The 25,701-nt window shown below is 45.7% G+C and overlaps 1 protein-coding gene and 1 long non-coding RNA gene across 6 annotated transcripts in view; both read left to right on the top strand.

The window, feature by feature from the left end:
• LOC310673482 overlaps positions 1 to 25,701 on the top strand; it is a 214,663-nt gene that overhangs the window by 70,892 nt on the left and 118,070 nt on the right. The gene's annotated exons all lie outside the window — the stretch shown is intronic.
• The window catches only part of KCNS3 (potassium voltage-gated channel modifier subfamily S member 3), a 442,125-nt gene that overhangs the window by 391,337 nt on the left and 25,087 nt on the right, over positions 1 to 25,701 (top strand). For 3 of the 5 annotated variants that reach the window (XR_014508959.1, XM_083431691.1, XM_083431693.1), the window contains exons 1-2: positions 64 to 141; positions 25,134 to 25,306. The exons of 1 other annotated variant lie outside the window; for it this stretch is intronic. The gene's annotated coding sequence lies outside the window, so the exon portion shown is untranslated. Of the gene's footprint in view, positions 1 to 63; positions 142 to 685; positions 883 to 25,133; positions 25,307 to 25,701 lie in introns of those variants that run through there. One more of the 5 variants, XM_083431689.1, reaches the window with a different exon arrangement.

The following is a 25,701-nucleotide window of genomic DNA, read 5'->3' as shown; positions in this document are numbered from 1 at the left end:
CCTCCTGCCGCTGCTGCGGGGCTGCCGGCGAGCGCCTGCCAAAGCCGCGCTGCGTCCTGGGGACTCGCCACGCGCGCCGGGCGCCGCCAGCTGCTCCACGGAGCAGCTCCCTTTTCCCGCGCGCCACGCTTCCAGTGCCAGGTATTTCCCCTCGCCATCGCGGTGCAGAGGGTCAGGGAGGGGGGTCCCCCTTCTTCTCCGCCCCCTCCGGCTCCCATTTGCCTTCGTTTGGGTCCGCCTTTTCGCCGCAAAGTTTCCCTGGGGTCGCCTCGCTTTGCCTCTCCAGCCTTTGCTTCGTGCGCAAAAGAAACTTCGCTGTATCCTCTCCGCTTTTCTTTGCGCCTCCCAAGTTTTCAGTTCACGTTAAGGGGACTGGGAAGAACAATGTTTCCCCCCCTCAATGTTCCCCTCCCCTCCTCGGGCTCCCCCGCACCTTACTTCATCATCATCATCATCATTATTAACTTACTTATTAAACTTGTGGAGCACCATCCCGCCCCCCACACCTTGCGTAAAACTGAGAGCGCCGCTCCGTTTCTTCTTTGCAGCGCCAGAAGGTCCCATAGGGCACACTGTTGTGGAAACTCAGCCCTGCAGTTTAGGGGTTGTGTCGGGGCGAGCTGTGCTTCCTTTGAGAAGGGAAGGCACCCTGAACACGCTCAGAGGCAGTGACCTTGCCATCTAGGCTGCAGGTGGAGTGTGCAAGTACTAGCTAAGGCTGCAGTCTGAATTCAGTGGGGCTTGCTTCTGAGCAGACGTGGTTAGGATTGCAGCCTGGGTATCTCGCATGAAGCCTACGAACAGATTTCCAGAGCTGAGCTCTAGCTCAGCTTCTCATGCTCCGTGGATGTCCTTTCAGAAGAGTGAAGCCTCATGGATTGTGTGTGTGTGTTTTAAGGGTGGGTGTTTTGCTGAGATTGACTTGGAATCGTTTCTTCCCTTTGAAATGGAGTGACTTTTTCTCTTTGAAATGTGAATGTTGTGTCATTCTATGGGGGACGTCTCAGATACAGAACTTGGTTTTCTACTTTAAAGTACTGTAGTAATTTTAGTCTTTTACTAGGGAATGTGTTTGGGTTTTTTTTTAGCATGAAACTACATCGGATTGGACTCTGTGTCTCTCTGTGTGCTTAGTAAGGGGAATGACAAACTCTTTGAGACTTAGAGAATTGCAGAGTTGGGTCCTCTATGGGTCATCTAGTCCAACCCCCTGCAATGCAGGAATCTCAATTCAAGCATCCATGGCAGATGGCCAATCAAGCTCTTCTTAAAAACCACCAAGGAAGGAGAGTCTGTCACCTTCTGAGGGAGCCCATTCCCCTGTCAAACAGGTCTTACTGTCAGAAAGTTCTTTCTGATGTTTAGTCGGACTCTCCTTTCTTGTAACTTGATTCCATTGGTTCAGTTCCTTCTTTCCAGAGCAGGAGAAAACAGTTATGTTTTCAACACGGGTCACATTCTGCTGATCTTGGCAGTCCTGCAACTCAAGGTTTGCCATCTGCAAGGGAGATGTTCCTTAAAATGTGGGTGCTTCCAGGCTACTGCTATTTTAAGATGAGATGCAATCAATATATTGTTCAATTCAAGTTGTGCAATTAAATGCTGTGTTGATCCTCTTGTATAACACATCCCCCACTCCAAAGAAACAAACAAACCCCAGACTATTTGTGATAAGGAACGTGATTGGAAAAGGGACTCGAAAATGCTTGCTTTGAAACAATGCCATCTAACTTCCTTTGCAAACAAATTGGGAGGAATGCTTGATAAATAGCTGGCTTTTTCTAACCTCTCCCCAAACTTTGTGCAAACAAATCAGGACAAATGCTGAAATAATAAAAGAAACAACGGTCACCTGGAAGCCCATACTGCAGAAATCCACCCCGTCTTTCCACAATACAGATTTTAATAGTAGTCTAGGTTCACGTTCTTTGAAGTATTAGTGTGCTATGGTACATTGGATGGTAATGGTATTGCTGCACTCAAAATGGATTTATTTTTCAAAATCAAGGTGCATTAATTGTCTTTTTTGTAATGCCCTTCAATTTCCTAAGTGTGTTTTAAAGGGACAGTGGCAGCCGGCTCCTTTTTATCCCATTAGTGACCTGATCAGCCTTCTCCCTTCTCCTTTGTTTTTTCATCAGCTATTACAAAAAAAATTGGAAGCAACTATTTAACTTGGCTTTGGTTATTTTTGGGCAGGCTTCACAACACTCTTGTTTAATCTTTCCTCCTAAAAAATATACAGTCATGCCTCGTGTTGCATCTGCTTCATGTCGCATCTTTTCGCGTTACGTACCGTGGCAACCCGGAAGTACCGGAATGAGTTACTTCCGGGTTTCACCGCTCGCGTATGCGCAGAAGCTCCAAATCGCGTCACACGCCTGCGCAGACACAGCGCTTCGAGTTGTGGGCATCTCACGTTACAGACGGGCCTCCGGAATAGATCCTGTATGAAACACGAGGTAAAAGGTAAAAGGACCCCTGACTATTAGGTCCAGTCGCAGATGACTCTGGGGTTGCGGCGCTCATCTCGCTTTACTGGCCGAGGGAGCCAGTGTACAACTTCCGGGTCATGTGGCCAGCATGACTAAGCCACTTCTGACAAACCAGAGCAATGCACGGAAATGCCGTTTACCTTCCCACCGGAGCGGTACGTATTTATCTACTTGCACTTTGATGTGCTTTCGAACTGCTAGGTTGGCAGGAGCAGGGACCTCTTTCAGTTGGGATGCTTTAGGCATCGATGTCCCCAGCTAGTTCTTTCTCTTCTCCCTTTATTTTTTTGTGCTACCTTGATTGTTTCATGCATTATATTTCTAGGTTACACTTAAAACAAGAGAAGGGCTCCTCAGAGGCCCAAGTGCATCCCACTGCCCGTGAAGGAAATCCATAGCCACGGCATCTCTTGATAGGTAGCTTTCAGCATTTGCTTAAAAACCACAATCAGGGCAGCCTGTTCCACAACTGAGAGGCTCATCCCATCAGGAAGTTATTTCTAATGGTACAAACCTTTTGTTGCTTTGCCTTACAATGCATTAAGGTAAAAGTATTTTGGAGGGATGCTGGTGGCGCTGTGGTCTAAACCACTGAGCCTCTTGGGCTTGCTGATCAGAAGGTCGGCAGTTCGAATCCCCACAACAGGGTGAGCTCCCATTGCTCTGTCCTAGCTTCTGCCAACCTAGTAGTTTGAAAGCACACCAGTGCAAGTAGATAAATAGGTACCGCTGTGGCGGGAAGGTACATGGCATTTCTGTGCACTCTGGTTTCCATCACGGTTTCCCATTGTGCCAGAAGCGGTTTATGTCTGCTGGTCACAGGACCCAGAAAGCTGTCTGCGGACAAATGCCGGCTCCCTTGGCCTGAAAGCAAGATGAGCACTGCAACCCCATAGTTGCCGTTGACTGGACTTAACCAGCCAGGGGTCCTTTGCCTTTACCAGCAGTGTAGTATGTAAAGACTATGAACCTGGCAAATGGAAATGTCAGTCTTGTGCAAGACTTGCCAAGAAGCGATTGGCTGTAGCTGTACAGTGACAAAAACATGAGTTTGTAGCCTTCGGTTGGTTGCAGTGTGGATTGTGTTTGTATGAGTGGTTGGGGGTTGGGTTGTTGAGTCAGATTAGCCACATTGATTCGTATGCTGGAGAGGGGCAGGGAATAGGCCATTGTCTTGTTGTGTTGTGTGTGTGATAAAGGGGAGACCCACCATGGTGAAGGCATCCTCCTTTGCTTGTCCCAAGTTTGTTGGTTAACTTTTCTAGTAGGGCAGTTTCCCATACGTTTTGGAACCGGTGGGCTATATTCACTCCTGATATCTCCTTCTCTCCCCTCTCTTTTCCCTCAATTGCACGGTGTCTGTGACAATAGTGTCTCACATCAAACGTAATTGAACTGTGAAAAAGACTCAGAGATTGGAAAGTAGAGACCCTATATGCAGTGCTTTTTCCCCTGGGGGGTACGCAGGGGTACGCATACCCCTAAACATTTTGTGAATCTAAATTTGGCCTCATTGAGGGGCAGTATTTCAATATGAGTAGGAAAATGCGGGAGGCCGTGGAAGACAGGAGTGCCTGGCGTGCTCTGGTCCATGGGGTCACGAAGAGTCAGACACGACTAAACAACTAAACAACAACAAGGAAAATGAGAGTGCCCCTAAACATTTTTTTAAAGAAAAAAAGCACTGCCTATATGTACTTTTCCTGGTTTATTTGGCTGTTTTGTAACACTATAAAATCTTTAATAAAAGCCAAGAATTGAGTTTGTAGTGAAGCAAACCCGCAACTTGATTTAAATGTGCACATTCAACAGTAATTGCCATTAACAGACTCCCCCCTCCATGGACAACCACACACCATATGTGTAGACAGGAACCGTTTTCAAGCGTCCTTGTGGGGGAAGGATTCTAAATCCAAGAGGGGCTTTCTAGACTTCTTTTGCAGAGAACAAGGGTGTGAACGCGTTTCTTAAGAACAGGAGAGGGGAAGAGAACCAGAGAAGTTCGCCACTGGGGGTTTTGTCTTCATTAATTCCACCCCCACCCCGGCTGTGGAATTTTTACTGTATTACAGTAACCCATTAGTGTGAAATCATCTCTTTCTCCAGCCCTTGGCTAGCGTTCACGCAGAGCAGGATTGGCAAGGAGCGATGCTGGGTTGCACTACTTTGCTGAGAATGTGGTCCGGTTTGTCAGCAAAAGTGTCGGAGAGTAATTAATTGCACGAAGAAGTTTCGCTGGAAAAATATATTCTCGCTAGTTGGAAGGAGCCGAGGGCCCTGCAGGAGGAGAACAGCCAGGTTGGCTTAGTTTTGTGTGTGTGTGTGTGTTTATGTGTTTGCAGATGTTCTTGGTGCAAGCACGTTCTTTAATGTTAAAAAAAGCTGGCATGGTGTGTGTGTGTGTGTATGTTTGCTGGGGGGAAATCTGGAGCAATCTTGCAGCGAGTATGTTTTCAGAAAACAAATAGTATCTTGGTAGGACGTGTGATTTAATGGGGAAACGTCACGGATGGAATGATCTCTCCCGTTTGCTCACTCCCTTGCACACTGTGGTTGCTTTTAGTTAGAAATGAACGTTCCCGGGCAAAATACATTAGAAGAAAGGCATCGTTAACGTAGGAATGACACCAAGAAAGGATGTTTTGGGTGGGAGTACTTGCCGGCTGTCTCTCTCTTGGATGTGCTGGGTACCCAGGCCAATTCTCTTGCAAAATTCCAGAGCTTAGAAGATTTTAGCAGTGTCCTTTATGAAGAGCAAAGGACTTCAAAGTGAGGGTCTGGCGGGCAGGGATTGCCAAATGACCAGTGGATAACTCTGAATGCGCTGCGGTATTTTACATTTATAATCCACTTTTCCTCCAAGCAGCTCATGGTGGTGTGAACTCCTTTTTCCGCCATCCACTTTGTCCTCACAACAACCCTGTGAGGTGGGGAAGGCTGGGAGGCTGAGAGGCTGTTCCAAAGCCACCCAGTGAACTTCATGGCTGGGTGGGGATTCGAACCCAGCTCTCCCAGATCTGAGCCCAACTGTTGGACCATACTGGGTCTCATGATAGGATTTCATGATATCTAGTGATTTGCCTTCCAGACATTTGTGGCGAGATACAGTCCAGTCCAACGGGACGTGGGTGGTGCTGTGGGTTAAACCACAGAGCCTAGGACTTGCTGATCAGAATGTTGGCAGTTCGAATCCCCGCGACGGGGTGAGCTCCCATTGCTTGGTCCCTGCTCCTGCCAACCCAGCAGTTCGAAAGCACGTCAAAGTGCAAGTAGATAAATAGGTACCACTCTGGCAGGAAGGTAAACGGCATTTCCGTGCGCTGCTCTGGTTCGCCAGAAGCAACTTAGTCATGCTGGCCACATGACCCGGAAGCTGTACGCCGGCTCCCTCGGCCAATAAAACGAGAGGAGCGCCACAAGCCCAGAGTCGGTCACGACTGGACCTAATGGTCAGGGGTCCCTTTACCATTACCTTACATTCCAGTCCTGTGCGTATTTACTCAAAAGTTCTCAAAGGAAATGGGCCGGAACTACATTCTGGCTAGACATCACCGCTCAAGATGTCATGTGACAAGGGCTGGTGGACTTAACAGCTAGAAGGCTGTGTGTAGGGTTTACTCCTTAGCCTGTTCTTCTCCTGAACATAACCCACAAGGCAGCTGAGGTTTAGTACCAGAGTTTTCCTTCCCCTGGTTGGGCTGCCTTCCCAGGTGGACCAGCTCCATCTGTCCCTCTCTTCTCTCTCCAGCACATGCAGAAACCTCATTCTTGACCTTTGGACCCACTGTTGGTCTCGTCTGCTCAATCCACCGGAGCCTGTCTTTGCATGCAGGGCAACTTCCTAACTGACTGAGGGTTCGAGGCCCACTGGCTACCCTTTGACTGATCTTGTACATACGGGAATAATAAAAGATGATGACCTGGCATTGTGAATCAATAGATCCTTCTGAAATCGTTCCTGTTGCTGGCCATGTGAAATTTATGACTGATAAGGTTTTTTTTTTAAGTGAGGTTATGTGTAAGGAAGTATTTTTGCTGAATCAGACAAACTTCCATGCAACTCAGTATTGTTTACACCAGTGTTTCCCAAACTTGGGTCTCTAGCTGTTTTTGGACTACAACTCCCATCATCCCTAGCTAGCAGGACCAGTGGTTGGGGATGATGGGAATCATAGTCCAAAAGCAGCTGGAAACCCAAGTTTCGGAAACCCCTATTTGCACAGATGGAGAGCAGCTCTCTAGCTTTCAGACACAGCGTCTTTCACTATTTGAGATTGAACCTGAAACCTTCTGATTGCAAGGCAGATTCTCCAACCACTGAGCTGTGTAGCCTCTTCTTCCTTTCTCCTTTTCTTGCTATATCCATAGTTGTCTAAATAGGGTACAGTGGTACCTCGAGTTACATATGCTTCAGGTTACAGACTCCACTAACCCAGAAATAGTACCTCGGGTTAAGAACTTTGCTTCAGGATGAGAACAGAAATCGTGTGGCGGCGCCACGGCAGCAGCAGGAGGCCCCATTAGCTAAAGTGGTGCTTCAGGTTAAGAATAGCTTCAGGTTAAGAACGGACCTCCAGAACAAATTAAGTACTTAACCTGAGGTACCACTGTATCTGTAATCGCTAGCAATAAGCAACAAAGAGGCTTCCAGTCTGCAAAACCAGGGCTTCCCCTCGAAACAGTAGGAAAGCTTAAGAAACGAGAATGCCTGGTTAAAATTAAAAGTAATTCTCTGGAGGCAAATTTATAAACCAGAGGTCAGAATTTGTCCTGCCTTGACCCTGTGGAGAGGCAGAGTGGTCCTATATCAGGGAACGTTCCCACACTGACTGTTCCAAGGACATGTCAACATGGAAGAAGGAAAAGCACATTTGGAAGACCCGGCGAATAACTGGCACTTAGCCCTCAAGGTAATCCTAATTATTGAACTAAATCTTCCAGAGCAGTGAAAAGTAATAATGGCCAATTCAATGTCACTTAGGAAGTGCCGTAATATGGGGTTGGTCAGTTTCCTGGCCGTGATCCAGACCTCATAGAAAACAACGAATAAGACAAGAGAGCTTCGCACGTTTCTGCTTCTGCCGAGCACGGTAACCGATGATATGATGGCTCCTCAAAACGGAAATCGATGTTTGAAACCTCCCCCCCTCCCCCCAACATCTTTATTTAATTATATGTGCACTAAATACGGTGAGATGTAAATAAAAGAGAGAGAAAGAGAAACAGCACCCATATACAGTGGTACCTCGGGTTACATACACTTCAGGTTACATACGCTTCAGGTTACAGACTCCGCTAACCCACAAATATTACCTCAGGTTAAGAACTTTGCTTCAGGATGAGAACAGAAATTGTGCTCCGGTGACGTGGTGGCAACTGGAGGCCCCATTAGCTAAAGTGGTGCTTCAGGTTAAGAACAGTTTCAGGTTAAGAACGGACCTCTGGAACAAATTAAGTACTTAACCCGAGCTACCACTGTACTTTACAAAGTTGTTATTGTACTTCTAGAGTTGCTAGATAGGAATATTCCAAAGCAGCCCAATTTGTGTGGTGAAGTGACCTTCTCTGTCCCTTCCTTCAACGAAGGGGCATCTCTGTTGTTTTTGCAGTCTGTGCTGTTTAAATCTCACTATCCCAGAAGGGCCTATTGAAGCTTTGTCTGCTCAGCAACATTGCAAAATCAGTCTTCTTGAATGCATCAGCTAGCCAGGCCAGGAGGTGATGCTGACAAAAGGTACAGATATTCCCAGTTGCTCTATAACTGTTGAGCATCTTGCCACACTAGCTTCACCTCAGCCATTGCTTCTGTCTCTGGCTGCAGTTTTTGAGAATATTTTTCTTCCTGTCGTGGGACCGAGCCATTGTGGTACAGTTGGTTAGAGTGTCGGACGAGGACTGAGGAGACCCAGGTTCCAAACCCCAATGAGCCATGAAATTCGCTGGGTGGCCTGGGGTCTGTCAGAGTCTTTCAGCCTAATCTACCTCACAGGGTTGCTGTGAGGAGAAAGTCATGGATGCCACATGGAGATTCGTGGAGGAAAGGTGGAACGCAATCGGAACGAATCAGTAAAGCTGTGAAAAATACTAGATGGATTCAAAAACTGAAATTCAAATTTTGCTTTGTGAGACTTGCAAGTCAAACAGGAAAGAAAGAAGTTACTTTTTAAAACAACAACCTATATTTATTGGAATCTTCCATACAGAGGAAGTTGACAAAGATGGCAATAGGCCATCGAAAGAGGAATGAAATGTATGAAAATAATATGCAACCTACGTATATACACAAAACCATTTTGTATGGAATGAGTTGCTATTTTTGTGGTTGCTGTATTTCCCCCTTAATTGTTTTGTAACTGAACTCCATATCTAAGCTACTATATGATATTGTGATTTTTGAAAGCACACGCACACCATGATTCACGATATAATAATAATAATAATAATAATAATAATAATAATAATAATAAATTTTATTTATATCCCGCCCTCCCCAGCCGAAGCCGGGCTCAGGGCGGCTAACAACACTAAAATAGTGCAACATTATAAAAACATTATAAAAAATTAATTAAGATCAAATTCAAAATTGATGGCAACCATAAACTAAAGTTTTGTAAAGATTGCCAAAGGAGGGAGTCAGGCTGCACCCTGACCAAAGGCCTGGTGGAACAGCTCTGTCTTGCACGCCCTGCGGAAAGATGTCAAGTCCTGCAGGGCCCTAGTCTCTTGTGACAGAGCATTCCACCAGGTTGGAGCTGCAGCCGAAAAAGCCCTGGCTCTAGTTGAGCCAGTTGATATACTGCCAGGTCAAAAATTATGACGTTGATATCATGGTATGGACACTTCAAACTGGTTTTGAACGATAGATCACCCAGCCCTATTGTTGCCCTTCCTTTGTTTCCTTTGAGGTCTGTCAGATTCTTCTCCCTGCTTTCTACTGTTCCTTCTTCTTTTGTATATCTGCATTTCCCATTACTTCTCATGCTTCACTTCCCTGCCCTCTAAACCCTGGGAGTGTTGGAAGCAACTTGTCTTTGCAGAACCTGCAATGGTTCTGTACAGTATGTTTTGGGGGCAAGCTCAGGGGAAGGGCCAGAGGTGACAAACAGCGAGAGAAATTCTGCCACATCGCTTGCATGTGCCAAGCGCAGTATCCTTTTCCCCAATACTCACATTTGTGGGTCTTACATGATGTTGTTGTTTAGTCGTCTTAGTCGTCTTTGACTCTCCGTGACCCCATGAACCAGAGCATGCCTTGGAAACTATCACTTTTCTTCTCAAAGCTGCTCCTTTTTTATGTCCATGGAGTTTTCTTGGCAAACTTGGTACCCTGGGTTAAGAACTTAATTTGTTCTGGAGGTCCGTTCTTAACCTGAAACAGTTCATAATGAGGTACCACTTTAGCTAATGGGGCCTTCTGCTTCCGCCGCGCCACAGCCACACGATTTCTGTTCTCATCCTGAAGCAAAGTTCTTAACCCAAGGTTCCACTGTACTAGAGTGGATTGCCAGTTCCTTCTCCAAGTGGATCACATTTAGTCTACACCATGGGTAGGCAAACTAAGGCTCGGGGGCTGGATCTGGCCCAATAGCCTTCTAAATCTGGCCCACAGATGGTCCGGGAATCAGCGTGTTTTTACATGAGTAGAATGTGTCCTTTATTTAAAATGCATCTCTGGGTTATTTGTGGGGCCTGCCTGGTGTTTTTACATGAGTAGAATGTGTGCTTTTATTCAAAATGCATCTCTGGGTTATTTGTGGGGCATAGGAACTCATTCATATATATTTTTTCAAAATATCGTCCGGCCTCCCACAAGGTCTGAGGGACAGTGGACAGGCCCCTACTGAAAATGTTTGCTGACCCCTGATCTACACTCTCACCTATGACCTGTCCATCTTGGGTGGCCCTGCATGGCATAGCTCATAACGTCTTGGAGTTATTCACCACGACAAGGCAGTGATCCATGAAGGGGGTCTTACATGATAGTAGGTCGTTAAAGGGCATGGAAACGAGTGACTCCAGTTTGCTCAATTTTAGTTAGCTCTAGAAAGGCTTGCATCTCGGTGCAAAAAGATTCCTGTTAATGGGCCACTTGACCTGAGGATCCGACAGCTTATTGCAAAGTCCATTATCAGCCTTATTGATATTGTGCCATGTTTTATCTTCACTGGGAAAACAAGCACACGCCTTCCCCCCACCCCACCCTGGCTAAACCCTATTAAAACATCCTGAGCTGTCTGTACTGTTCACTGCCGTCACTTCAACACGGTACCAGACTATTACAAGATGCATCCATTGCGGTGGGTTTTTTAAATATTATTATTATTCTTTCCAAATCCATGACAGCATGCCGCAAGGCACCCAAGCAATTATGTGGCTCCTGAATCTAGCTGAGTAGACCTTTGATTCCTGGTTCCTGTGGTTTGGCCTTTTTAAGAAAGAAAGAAAAAAACCCGAGCACCATACCATTAACACTCAGTTATGCAACCGAGCTGCTTGCCTATCAGCATTCGGCTGGTGTAGAACCAACCTATTCTTTCGTGCTGCTGCCTGGCTGTAGGCAGAACATGCAGTGTCAGAGTACAAGGTGCTGTTCTTCTGCAATGGCAGAGGGGTTGAGGCTGGGCGAAGCGCTCTCAGTGAATCAAAAGGGGGAAGAGATATACCCAAAGCACCAGGTATTAAAGGAGTCTTCTTCATTTCATTTCATTTATTGAATTTATATACCGCCCTATACCCGGAGATCTCAGGGCGGTTCACACAAAAAATCACAATATATAAAATAAAAATAAAAATCTAATAATACCCCCCCAAAAAAGCCAAATTTTAAAGGGTGTAGGATATTGATTAGGTCAGCCTAAGGCCTGGTTAAAAAGGAAGGTTTTTGCCTGGCACCTAAAGGTGAATAATAATAATAATAATAATAATAATAATAATAATAATAATTTATTATTTATACCCCGCCCATCTGGCTGGGCTTCCCCAGCCACTCTGGGTGGCTTCCAAAAGAATATTAAAATACTATAATACATCAAACATTAATGAAGGTGCCAAGCGAATTTCCCTGGGGAGAGCATTCCACAGATGGGGAGCCACTGCAGAGAAGGCCCCGTTCTCGTGTTGCCACCCTCTGAACCTCTCGAGGAGGAGGCACATGAAGGAGGGCCTCAGAAGATGATCTCAGGGTCTTGGTAGGTTCATATGTTTTGTTTATTGAAGCTTATGGGTTGCTAGTGATTTTTTGTTTATTGAAGCTTATGGGTTGCTACGGTCTCTGGACCGTAATAAAGATTGATGATGATTTAAATCAGTAGTCCTCTGCTAATCACCCTCACATCCTATAATATGGAGGGGAGTGACCTATACCAGACTTACCTCTTTCAGGGGGGCGGGTGCCATAGATTCATGTCATATCAAGCAACATTTGAAATTCGCCAGGTGCAAGGTGCATTTGCACCTGGCTATTGGCCAGTTGCAACCAAGTGAAGATGCCCGGTTGTCAGGATGGCGCCTCTGACGTCTCCACCATCTGGAGGTGCTATGCCTGGGGATCACTGGATGTTGACTGTTTTCACACACCAGCAACACATCCTGTAGAATTCTCCCTGTGATATTTTATCTGCACAGCCAGAATGAATTTCAGGAACCAGAAAGTCGTATGGAAAAACGCAACTACTTTTGAGCTGTTACAGTCACCAAAGAGAATGCCTCATTGCCATTTTGGGACTCGTAATTTTCAAATGATGGATTGACCGTGATTGATTCTCAGTTAAACATCTGGCTAGTTCAGATGACAACCTTGAGCTAGGTTAAGAGGCTTGAGAACTTAAAGAAGAAAAATCACCTGATCCAGGGACAGTCCACATATATATTGGCCTATTCTGACCTCTCTTTTTCTTAATGGTGACGCGGACCATTCATAACATAAGAATATTCTTTACAAATGTGAGCAGGGCAGTGGGGTGGGGTAAGTGAAGAGGAGTGATGGCAATTCACTATAACGTCATTCACTCAGGCTGCACAGAAAAAGCATTTTGGTTCCTGAAATTCATAGAATCATAGAATAGAATCATAGAATTGGAAGAGATCACAAGGGCCATCGAGTCCAACCCCCTGCCAAGCAGGAAACACCATCAGAGCACTCCTGACATATGGTTGTCAAGCCTCTGCTTAAAGACCTCCAAAGAAGGAGACTCCACCACACTCCTTGGCAGCAAATTCCACTGTCGAACCGCTCTTACTGTCAGGAAGTTCTTCCTAATGTTTAGGTGGAATCTTCTTTCTTGTACTTTGGATCCATTGCTCCGTGTCCGCTTCTCTGGAGCAGCAGAAAACAACCTTTCTCCCTCCTCCATATGACATCCTTTTATATATTTGAACATGGCTATCATATCACCCCTTAACCTCCTCTTCTCCAGGCTAAACATGCCTAGCTCCCTTAGCCGTTCCTCATAAGGTATTGTTTCCAGACCTTGGACCATTTTGGTTGCCCTCCTCTGGACACGTTCCAGTTTGTCAGTGTCCTTCTTGAACTGTGGTGCCCAGAACTGGACACAGTACTCCAGGTGAGGTCTGACCAGAGCAGAATACAGTGGCACTATTACTTCCCTTGATCTAGATGCTATACTCCTATTGATGCAGCCCAGAATTGCATTGGCTTTTTTAGCTGCCGCGTCACACTGTTGGCTCATGTCAAGTTTGTGGTCAACCAAGACTCCTAGATCCTTTTCACATGTACTGCTCTCAAGCCGGGTGTCACCCATCTTGTATTTGTGCCTCTCATTTTTTTTTTTTGCATCATTCATTCTGATGGTGCAGATGAAATATAACTGATAGAATTATACAGGATATGCTGCTAGTACGTGAAAACGGTCAAGATCCAATGATCCCCAGGCATGCACCTCCAGATGATGAAGATATCAGGCATCTGCATTTGGTCACTACTGGTTGATGTCAGGTGCAAAATGCGCCTGGTGCCTGGCTAATTTTGAACGCCGACTGTCACATGAAAAGGTGTTTAGTTTTCAGAGTTGTTCCACTGTGGAGGGGGAAAAATCATATTCTTTTTTTAAAAAAAACTTACCAAAAACTGGTTGAGGCAACACATTAGCAGCAGTGAGAAGCAAAAAAGGTTTTTGTTTTTTTTAAAAAAAATTGGTAGAAATCCCACAGAGGTTTGAAAAGGGGGCGGGGGGGATTGAGGCTCTGTTTGGGTTGCTCAACACTGTGCTAGATCTCCCCGGCCTTATAGTTTGATGCTCTGACTTATAAGCTCAACGGACAGTTAATTGCACATGGAGCTTTACTGCTATGATGGGGGGGGGGGAATAGGCTAAAACATACCCTATTTATTTTGGGTTTTAGTTTGTTTTTTTAAAAATTGGCTTCGGTGTATCCTGAGTGAAACTAAACAGGATTATAAATTGGGCTTGGACTATGAAAATGGCCACTCTGATAATTGGCTTTCCTAGTACCGTAAAATATACAGCGCACACAATATATAACGCTTTCAGTTTTAACTATAGGAGTTGCTTTTTGGAGTGTGTGTGTGGGGGGGAGTTGATTGCACATAAACTGCTGCTGGGTTTATTGATTCTTCAGAAGCTAATTATAGGGTGAAACCCCTAAAATTTGAATTAAATACAATATACTCCCATAGAGACTACCTTAAAGGTAAAGGGACCCCTGACCATTAGGTCCAGTCACGGATGACTCTGGGGTTGCGGTGCTCATCTCGCTTTATTGGCCGAGGGAGCTGGCGTACAGCTTCCGAGTCGTGTGGCCAGCATGACTAAGCCGCTTCTGGCGAACCAGAGCAGCACACGGAAACACCGTTTACCTTCCCACCGGAGCGGTACCTATTTATCTACTTGCACTTTGACGTGCTTTCAAACTGCTAGGTTGAGACTACCTCACACTGTGTTTAAAACCAAAATCGCATTTGAATAGAAACTGTTTCTAAGGCGGCTAGTCCTAGTCTTTATAACCCTGTACCTTCTTCCAGAAGCCGAACGATGTGTCAGCGGCATGACGTCGTCCAACGGCATATTTGATGTGGAAGAGAGTGGCTGTTGCAGTTGTGCAGAACGATTCTCAAAAGTTAGCGATCACAGCCTTCTAAGCAACACGCATGGCTGTCTTGTGCAAAGTAACTCTTGGGAGCTGTTCAGGAGATTGTTTTGTAACATAAAGTCTGTGCACAGTGAGATCACAAGCATGTCTTGAATTCCCCTCACAGAACTCCGGTCCCAGAGAGTGGTTTAGCAACCAACATCTCTTTGTAGGGGGAACTCCAGAAACTTTGCTTCTGTGAGGAGAATCGGGGTCTCCTAGCAGCTCTCAGCACCCTCAGCAAATTACAGCTCCCAGAATTCTTTGGGGAAAGCCATGACTGTTTATAGGGATATCATAGCGAATGTCCCATGTGAGTGTTAGGAGGTGGCTGGAGGATGGATGGCCATTAACAGATTGAGGTTGAATCCTGACAAGACAAAGTACAGTGGTACCTCAGGTTACAGACGCTTCAGGTTACAGACTCCGCTAACCCAGAAATCGTACCTCAGGTTAAGAACTTTGCTTCAGGATGAGAACAGAAATCGTGCAGCAGTGGTGCAGCGGCAGCAGGAGGCCCCATTAGCTAAAGTGTTACCTCAGGTTCAGAACGGTTTCAGGTTAAGAACGGACCTCCAGAATGAATTAAGTTCTTAACAGGAGGTACCACTGTACTGTTTTCGGGGCACAGCGAGTGGACAGGTGTGGGGGGCCTCCCTGGTCCTGAATGGGGTAACTGTGCCCCTGAAGGACCAGGTGTGCGGCCTGGGAGTCATTTTGGACTCACAGCTGTCCATGGAGGCACAGGTCAGTTCTGTATCCAGGGCAGCTGTCTACCAGCTCCATCTGGTACGCAGGCTGAGACCCTACCTGCCCACAGAGTGGTACGTGCTCTGGTTATCTCCCAGTTGGACTACTGAAATGCTCTCTGCGTGGGGCTACCTTTGAAGGTGACTCAGAAACTACAAATTATCCAGAATGCAGCAGTTAGACTGGTGACTGGGAATGGCCGCCAGGACCATGTAACACCGGTCCTAAAGGATCTACACTGGTCCCCAGTACGTTTTTGAGCACAATTCAAAGTGTTGCTAGCAGAATACATCCTTAGGATGTTCTGTTCCTTGTTGCCAGTGAGAACAGCTGCTCCTTCAAATTCCATTGCCCTGAGTGTAATTTGGTAAATAAATCTTAGCAAAAGCACCCTAAGCTTGGTACTCTTTTTCTCAGGAAGTGATCAGATGTTCCAGGGAAAGTTTTGCATGAAAATCACCCTGTGAAGCTTTTCAGTGGAATCTCTCTCCAAATGGCTAAAGCAGAAGCAAAACAAACAAACAATAAACCAGCGCCCTGTCAAAAAACTGCAGTGTATATACCATATTTTTTGCTCTGTAAGATTCACTTTTCCCCTCCTAAAAAGTAAGGGAAAATGTGTGTGCGTCTTATGGAGCAAATGCAGGCTGTGCAGCTATCCCAGAAGCCAGAACAGCAAGAGGAATTGCTGTTCTGTTCCCTCTTGCTGTTCTGGCTTCTGAGATTCATAATATTTTTTTTCTTGTTTTCCTCCTCCAAAAACTAGGTGTGTCTTGTGGTCTGGTGCGTCTTATAGAGCGAAAAATACGGTATGTAAAGGAATACCTCTTTGTTTGTTTGTTTTAAGCCAGCCTTGGTGGGTTAAGTAAGCACACAGCCCATTCCTTGGGGGCAGAAAGTTTGCCGGCTCTTAATTGAAACGGCTTGTTCAATAAAAGGTTATCACATCTCCTCTCTCCGCAGCAAAATAAAATCAATCCAATAATGACAAGTGTTGCAGAACGGACGTGAGCGAATGCTGCTTGACTTTAGCCCATGAGTAACCTGGTTGCGAATCTGTTGTAGACGAAGCAGGGACGTTTAGCATTTCACTATGGTACTACTTGCAGTCTTCAGCAATTAATCAGCCCAAATGGACATATATTGACAGGGGTGCTTAAATCTTGTGATGGGTTATTATGGCAATAAAGCTGTAAACTAGGACTTGCTGGTCTTCCAGGTATTGTTGGATTCAAATTCCCATCAGCCATCTCTTTGTCTTTAGCAGCTTGTGTCAAACAAGAACATGAAGCCATTCCACCACTCCTTTAAATTGTCCTCAGTGAGGGCTGAATGAGACTTTTTAAGTACCCGGAAGCCATCAGTTCAAGCCCTGCTTGGTGTAAATTGTGTTCCTGAGCTATTTACTCTTCATCCCATTGGCTTCAATGGGAGCAGTTTGAATGAGTGGCTTTAACAGCCAGATCCTGTTAATGTTTACTTGGGAGTAAACCCCCTGGGGACCATTGCCCATAGCTATCAACATTTCCCTTTTTTAAAGGGAAATTCCCTTATTCCGAATAGGATTCCTCGCAAGAAAAGGGAAAAGATGACAGCTATGCCATTGGCGCTTACTCTGACATGAACACAGGTCAGACTGGGCTGCAAGTCTCCCACTGAACTTAAAGGCATTTAAAATGCTTAATTCATCCAGTTTTATGTCGTCGATGGTGATGATGTTGTTCTCTTTCTCCATGCGGCAAGCATTCAAAATTAAACCAGATATGGGTTTTTCAAGAAGGAAGATATTAAGGCTTGCTTTAAAAAAGACGCCCTATCTTCTTCTTAATTCTTAACATTTCATTTTTAAACAAAATTTAAGAAAAAATATATGAGGAGTTATGTGGTGTATGCATTTATTAAACAAATCCGGCATCATTTATTTTTCATCGTTGTGTGCTAGGTAATAATCATATTATTATCATTTAAATATATTTGCCCTCTTTCTCAGCACCAACCCAAGGTTGTAATTTTAAGCATTGGGCGGGGGGGGGGGCGGTTTGGAAGCTGAGAGCATTTTGTATGCTCAAAGCATAAGGGGATGTTTAGATATAAGCAGCAGAAAAATCATTGCAGCTGTTCCTTATACCAACAGCAAACTCATTCTCAAAGTGTGGATCTTTATGTAGCCAAAACATCGCCATCCATACACAACAGGGAGTATCGAAAGGCTCGAGGGGATCCCAGGGTTTGCAGAAGTACAAAAGTGGGGAGATTAAAAAATGAGGAATGAAAAATCCCCCCCATAAAAACAACAACCACCATGCAGCCCAGTAGTGGACTGAGCTTACTCATTGACAAGGGAATCCTTGCAGTTGGAGAAGGGATGGAAAACTGGGTGATAGAATGGTGATTGGATGGAATATTCTGGAAGAAGGCTTAGCTAGATGGCTGGAACCCTGAATGGGAGCACTGCACAATGCAACAATTTGTCGCAGTTCCCCCCTTGTTTATGGTTTCTGTTGCAGGGCTTTGGAAGAAATGCTATCCCACATGCAGTCAGTTAGATTCTGTATTTTACCCATTTTCTGTAATTTCCTTTCAGAGAAGAGCTTACAGATGTAACGTAGGCTGATGAGGGTTGAGGTCTTATGGATGTAACATGGATTAATTCTGAGATATGCTCTCGGGAAGGTAATTTACATCAAGTGGGCTGGTGTCATCTCTGGGATTTTGAAGCACCTGAGAGGGAAACATAATCAACTCATATAATTCTTCATAGGGGTGGGCTTGGTTTTTCAGAAATCTGAGGGGGTTCGGTCGCCATTTTAGAAAACCAAAGCTTTGCAAATGCCTGCACATTTTCTCACAGACTTGTGACCCGTTGGCTCTCACTATAATGAACTCATAAAATAAACGACTTTTGCTTATACCAAATGACTTAAAGCCATTTCTCCCATCGGTTAAATTCTCCTTTGTTGACTTCAAGATATAAAAGCTGTTGTTTATGTGAAGGCATCTTAGACATTTTAAGAATCACAAATATATTAATTTATGGCATTTTTCAATATACGCTTGGTTTTTAAACCTGCAGGCATGCACTTTCCAAATTCAAACACTTTCAATTTTATGGGACCAATCTTTCTCTCTTGGGGGGGAAATTAAAGCTAATGGCCCATATATAAATGCAATGAACAGTGTTATGCAGGCTATTCTATCCTACATTTCCCCCTGTCTATTTTACTGCTTACCAATCCATTAACCTTCAGTTATGTTATGGTACATGGAAGGCAAACAAGCCTTGCCTTGCCAACCTAAGGCTTTTCACATTTCTTTTTGTAATGATGAAGTCGTCGTGAGATTTTACAATTCCTGCGTTCTTCTGAATGTCCCCCTTCATAATGAAACAGGTCATTTACTATAGGACACTTACATAACTATGAGACACTAATTTTTACTCAAGAGTAGACCCACTAACTTTCAGTGGATCTACTCTGAACAAAAGTTCCTAGAGTATCCTAGAGATCCCTCAAAAATGAAAATTCAAATACTGGAGAAGTGGAGGTGGAGGCATTAATGAAGTACAGTGAGCCCACAATGGAGGAGAGGGTGACATTCCAGGGATTGTGACTGATGCCAAAATTACGTACGGTGAAAACTCATTGAGTTCAGTGGCGGGTGGGATTGCCAAGGACATTTTGCCACATGCACAAAGTTGAATGTGCCCGAGTTAAATGTGCATACTGTATTGTTCTCTGCTTGGAAATGACACAAGGAAAACCTACCTAGTACAGTCATACCTCGGGTTACAAACGCTTCAGGTTGCGCGTTTTTGGGTTACGGATGCGCTGAAACCTGGAAGTACCGGAACGGGTTACTTCCGGGTTTCGGCACTCACACATGCGCAGAAGCACTAACTCGTGCTTTGCGCATGCGCAGAAGCGCCGAATTGCAACCCGCTGTTTTATTTGATTTGTTTTGCTTTGTTGTGTTGTGTTCCATTATGGGCGTAAAGCCGAATAAACATCGTTTCGTTGACGTGGCACTGCGGCTTGCGAACGTGTCTCCCACACGGATCATGTTCGTAACCCGAGTGTCCACTGTACTGGGACCACTTAATCGTAGCTTCAGATGAATACATCTGGCCAAAATTCTAAAAGGAAAAGGGCGTCACACTTCATGAGGTAAAAAAAAATTGTCTCCTTCAAGGTTGACATCTGGGATAGAGGTTATTTCATTGACTACAATGTGGAGTAAAGTCACTTTTTGGGCCCCTATGGAATTAGGGGGGGCATGAAGCTTAAGCTTCATTTATTTCATAGCAGATGAATCCTTGGGTAGATGAGTTTATGGAAAGCATCAGATAGTTTTGATATGATTTTCAACTTGCTTAGGTTCTACAATGGTGTGTAAATACTGTATTTTTTGCTCTATAAGACTCAGTTTTTCCCTCCTAAAAAGTAAGAGGAAATGTGTGTGCGTCTTATGGAGCGAATGCAGGCTGCGCAGCTATTCCAGAAGCCAGAACAGCAAGAGGGATCATTGCTTTCGCTGTGCAGCAATCCCTCTTGCTGTTCTGGCTTCTGAGATTCAGAATATTTTTTTTCTTGCTTTCCTCCTCCAAAAACTAGGCGCGTCTTGTGGTCTGGTGCGTCTTATAGAGCGAAGAATACGGTCCATGGAACTGTCATGGATTCAGGAATCCAGTCTAATATAATATTACTATATTATGGCCTCACTTGTAAAAGTTCAAGTAACACTCGAAGGCCGTCATCCTTATGCGGTGGTTGATGAGAGGATAAACTAGAGAAGAACGGTCCATCAGATTCTTCACTGAAAATGGAAAGGGGGGAAAAAGAATTTCATGCTAATTGAATTTCTTGAAAGTGTTGGGCCAAAATACATTGATTTTCAATTGTCACTGGAAACTCTATCCTTTTTAAGGACCTAGCTTTCATTGTTCACGTTGGGCAGCATTGATTTTGTTGTTGTTCGTCGCTATTAGAAGCCGTGTATTGTTGAAAGTAACTGAGAAATAAGATTAGTGGTCTTTAAAACTGGTCTGAAGGGAGACATTTTATTTTACTGCCGGAACAGGCTGGTCTTGATAAGGCATAATGAGGTACTCTGCTTATTCTTGCCTTTCTCAGTCACGCTGCAGAGTCGTATAACTGAAGGACAACCATTCAAGAAAACTCATTATGGAGTTTTCCACCCCAAATGGAAGCCTCCTGCATATTGCTCAGAGGCAAAGATTCCAGGTGATCTTTAAACTAAGCCCAACTATCTTAAATGACCCACTTTCCTTAGGTCAGGGTGATAGCGATCTTTCAATTTTCCCGAAGTGCTCAGTCACTGAGCCAGCTGCGTGTAGTCAGAACAGAATACGGATGAACAGGTCATCACTTCTAAGTGAACGGCTCATTAAAGTCAACTTTATCTACAAGGAGGGGGCTAGAATATTTGTGTTAAAACTGTAGACTTCTGATCTTCTTGGGAATTGTATACAGTGTAATAAAAAAAATTAAGGTCTTATATATATAATAAATGTTCATAAATGTACCAACCAAGCACGTACATAGATACATGGACCACATATCTGGAGCAGCACAGGAAGACCATCCTGAAACCATTTTGACTCCCAAACTGACCAAATGTTTTCTCTGCAAGGAGGGAGGGGGGGGTGAGGGAACCTTCCCATTGTCTCAGGAATTGGGTAATCACCATCTCAAAGGAATGGGCAGACTACCAGGAAAGGCAATCAGATAAGGCATTATCAGATAACCTGGCAGCCAGGAAAAACAACATTCAGATTTCTGTTGTAGACCACCTTTTCTGTGATGTAGGTATGATGTTTGTGGGGGGTGGTCTTGGGTTACACCCCTTCTTTGATGTATGTATGATGTATGGAGGGGTGGTCTTGAGCTCCAGGGAAGGCAATTAAAAATGTCTATATAAGGGTGGGCACACCTTTGTTCTGGGTCCTCCTCCTTTCTTCTGCTTGTGAGAGGAGCACCCTGTTTCAGCAGTTCCATAAAGATCAGGCTTACTAGCTGCTTTGCTTATCAATATTCTCTGGTTGGCCTCTGTTATTTTCTCCTTCTGATGGAGAACCTACAAAGGACTCTATAAGGGCTCTTGTGTCCCCCATAAGGGAATAAGGGCTGATCTTGTATATAACAACAGACAATTCTGGAGTGTTGGTATTGTTCTCGCAGGTAATAAAATATTCAGAAAAGAAATACATATGTTGGATTAAGATCACAGCCAGCTTCTTATTAAGCTGTCTTGATAGCTATTATTATTGTAGTAACTCAACCCATTCCTTTGTCAACATCTAAATAATGTACGTTAGTAGACTGCAGACACTCACTTTGTTATTTGTATGTATCTGTTTAAGGAATTTTCACAGACCCCCAAATCCTTTATGGTGTATGAAATGGACTCTCTGTCGCAGTGAAGTAATATTGCTCATGAACATCAGTGAGGAGGAGCCCCGCCTGGTTGGACACAGAGGAGTGATGGGAGGAAACTGCTGGGGAACCTCCATGGGAAGGAGGCTCAGAGCCCGGGGAGTGGTGGTGGGGTCAGAGCAGTGGCGTAGCGTGGGTTGTCAGCACCCGGGGCAAGGCAAGTAATTTGCGCCCCCTAACCCGGGGCAAGGCAAGTAATTTGCACCCCCCGCTGCACTGTCCCTCCCCCAGATAGTCCCTCGCTCTCTCTCCGCACCGCACCGCATGCCTGGCACCCCCCCCCCCACAGTGGGCTGCGACCCGGCGGCTTGGATCGGATTCGCACAGCCAGCACTGCAGTGAGAGAGAGTGAGTGAGCCAGGTAGGGGCAGAGAGCTGCGAGTGCGAGCGCCCCCCCCAGATGTTGCGCCCGGTGCGGCCGGCCCCCCTGCATCCCCACGCTACGCCACTGGGTCAGAGCGAGAAGACTGGGAGGAGGAGGTGTCAGAAACTGAAGGGGCAACAGGACTTAGTGAGCTGGGAGAGTCTGTGGCAGAGAGGCAGAAGCTGAAGTAGGAGTACTGGAGGAGAGAGGCCAAGAGACAGAGATGAGTCAGGCTGGTGAAGAGTCATGGGTGTCACCCTCTCCTGCTGCGATGAGGTCCCCTCCACTCTTGTCCCCCAGAACCAGAAGAAGCATGAAGTGGGAGGAACAAAGGTAGGCAGGCAGGCGCAGTCTCCGATCGCTCGGAGAAAATCCTGGAGAGGAGGAGACATAGACGGCTGTGGGGAGTCAGAGACCTTCAGTCCCGGCAACTGTTTCATGAGGGCCAGACCTGCGTGAAGATCCTGTTTTTGCTAATAAAGAGTTAACTCCAACTTTGAGCCCAGCCAGCAGCAGAGATATTGCAACTTCACCAGAGGGGAGAGGACCAGTCAATGGGGATATCAGCACTGTGTAGGTTCAATCTAATATTACCCACCACCTCATCCCTGACCCTCTCCCACTAAGTTAGTAATTCCCTGCTGCATACCTCATTCATCACTACATGTGATGCCCAACTAGTCCATTGATTTTAATGGGTCTGTTCTGGGTATTCTGAGTTTTGAGCATGAGTTCTCCATTAGTATGTAGTATTTTGTTACAGAAAGCTCAGATATATCTGGTCTCTGGTCATGTAACCTTCAGAATAAAGGTTTGCACAAGAAAATAAGCAGAGGCCTGCTTGATCTGGCCAATCTAGACCAGCCTCCTGTTCCCACAGTGGCCACCTAGATGCCTACTGGAATCTTGCAGAGTAGTGCAACAGCCATCTCTGATTCCCACCCACTGGTTTTCAGAGGTCTTCTGCTTCTAACAGTGGAGGTAATGCCTAGCCATCATGGCTAGTAGCTGCTGATAGCCTTCTCTTCCTTGAATTGAGTTGCTGCCATTGAACAGCAATGAAAATAGGAAAACCTTTGGACAAAGAGATGGATACAGGCCACCATCTTGGATCTAGAACAATGTTTTCTTGATAAAGTTGGCTTGGAATGCTTTTGGAATCAAAAGAACTTGCCACGTTGCCTAAACCTGTGTCTGTTAATTAACTGAATGGATGCGTCGCACTAGGTAATCACAGTGAGTAATGGGTGGTATTAATGTAATCCGAGCAGTGAATCATAGCCTAGTACTGTGGAGGTTTGCTGAGCCCTGATTTTTTTCCCCCTGAAGTGAAATTGGCTTTAACAAGGTGGTGCGTGCAGATTTCTCTGTTGATACAAATCTAGTGCACAACCCCTTTTAATTCCATTTTGATTATATAAGAAACAGGAAGCTTAATGCTCTTTGACCAGTCTACTGTCAATTTTGGTTCTGTTTGTACCTGCCCTTCCCCTAAAGTAGGGATGGAGAACATTTGGTTCTTGAGATGTTGGGCTACAGCTTCCCCTGACCACTGGGCATGCTGGCTAGGGGTAACTGGGATTGGAGTCCAACGGTATCTGAAGAACTACGTATTCCTCATCCTGGTTATACATAAGTCTTAGCCTAATGGAGTTTGTGACATCTGAACTGAGCCAATCTGCTAGAACCTCATATTCTCCCTACTTTCCTCCTGTATGTGGATTCCCTCATCCATGATTTGCAATATCCATAGTTTGCTGCAGAATTCAAATGGCACAAACTATAGCACACACAAACCAGAAAGCCGCAGTCTGACAGCAAACCAGCTTCAAACCATAGTTTTGAATCTCCCTTCACCCAAAACCTAAATCTTCCAGAATATCTTAAATCGCTTGATTGCCTATCAATCTCCTGCTTAATTTCTTCCCTCCCGCTGTGCTCAGGGCTGGCCCTCCCGCCCATGAAAAGTGGCGAGGCAGTTGCCGCAGGGTGGCAGGGTCTTAGGGGTGCCACTGCATGCCACTGGACATTTGCTGCCAGGCACCCACCGCCTGGCACTTGCCACTAGTGGGCGCTGGCTGTTGCTAGGTGTTTGCTGCTGCCTCTTGCTCAGCTGCAGCAGTGAGAGAGCCCCCTGCCTCCACAACCATGCCCTGCAGCTGCCGTGGGCCATCTGCCACTGTGTCTCCTCCGCTGCCACCTGGAGGCAAGCTGCAATGGGTGCCACAGGGTGTGTGGCCACAGGGGTTTACAGCAGTGGGGTGTGTGGCCACTGTGGGACATTGAAGAGGAAGAAGAGTTTGGATTTGATATCCCGCTTAGCGGGTGGCGTTGTGGGTTAAACCACAGAGCCTAGGACTTGCCAATCAGAAGGTCGGTGGTTTGAATCCCCGTGACAGGGTGAGCTCCCGTTGCTCGGTCCCTGCTCCTACCAACCTAGCAGTTTGAAAGCATGCCAAAGTGCAAGTAGATAAATAGGTACTGCTCCGGTGGGAAGCCTTTCCGTGCGCTTCTCTGGTTCACCAGAAGAGGCTTAGTCATGCTGGCCACATGACCCGGAAGCTGTACGGCGGCTCCCTCGACCAATAAAGCGAGATGAGCGCCGCAACCCCAGAGTCGGTCACGGCTGGACCTAATGGTCAGGGTTCCCTTTACCTTTTAAGGAGTCTCAAAGCGGCTAACATTCTCCTTTCCCTTCCTCCCCCACAACAAACACTCTGTGAGGTGAGTGATGCTGAGAGACTTCAGAGAAGTGTGACTAGCCCCAGGTCACCTAGCAGCTGCTTGTGGAGGAGTGGGGAAGTGAACCCGGTTCACCATATTACAAGTCCACCACTCTTAACCACTACACCACGCTGGCTCTCTACACCACACTGGGCCAGCCCTGCCTGTTCTCCTAGCCTACTTTTATTGGAATATGTGTAGATGACAAAATGGCCAATGCTTTTTCTTTCTTTCCTACAGGTATCCTCTCATTTTGCCGAACGCGAAACTTTCTGGCCTTTGCCTAAACCAGGAAAGTTGTTTCAGTCCTCTCTTGTATGCAGTACCGCAATGCTTGTAAACACAAACTGCCACGGCAGGAAATGCTTCTGGAACTGACAAGTACCCTAAGAGAAGGCTTCAGATCACTTCTGGTAAGTAGCAAAATCAGACAAGTTCAAATATCCCCTTTCCCCCCAGGCACCCGTCTGTAAGAATGGCTAGGAGAGGGAAATGAAGTCAACTTCCCTCTGGTGTCCCAAAACCAGAAGAGGCATGAAAAGGGCAGGAGAGAGATTAGCAATGTGCAGACGTAGTCTCTGATATCTTGGGGAAACCCCTGGAGAGGAGGCAGCTGTAGGAAAGTGGGGACCTTCAGTCTCAGCAACTGTTTCCTAGGGCAAGACCTACCAGAAATGAGTTGCTGTGCTCACTGTGCTGTGCACAATTAGTTTTTGCTAACAAGGAGTTAACTCCAACTTTCACAGTGTGATTTACTGTCCGGCTTGCTCTGTGACACACAGGTTCCCCATCCTTGGGATCCATGGTC

The sequence above is a fragment of the Podarcis tiliguerta genome (assembly GCF_965153285.1).
Source record: "Podarcis tiliguerta genome assembly, chromosome: 3".
Taxonomy (NCBI): domain Eukaryota; kingdom Metazoa; phylum Chordata; class Lepidosauria; order Squamata; family Lacertidae; genus Podarcis; species Podarcis tiliguerta.
Note: the sequence above shows the minus strand (reverse complement) of the source record. Positions and strands in the feature narration are given on the sequence as shown.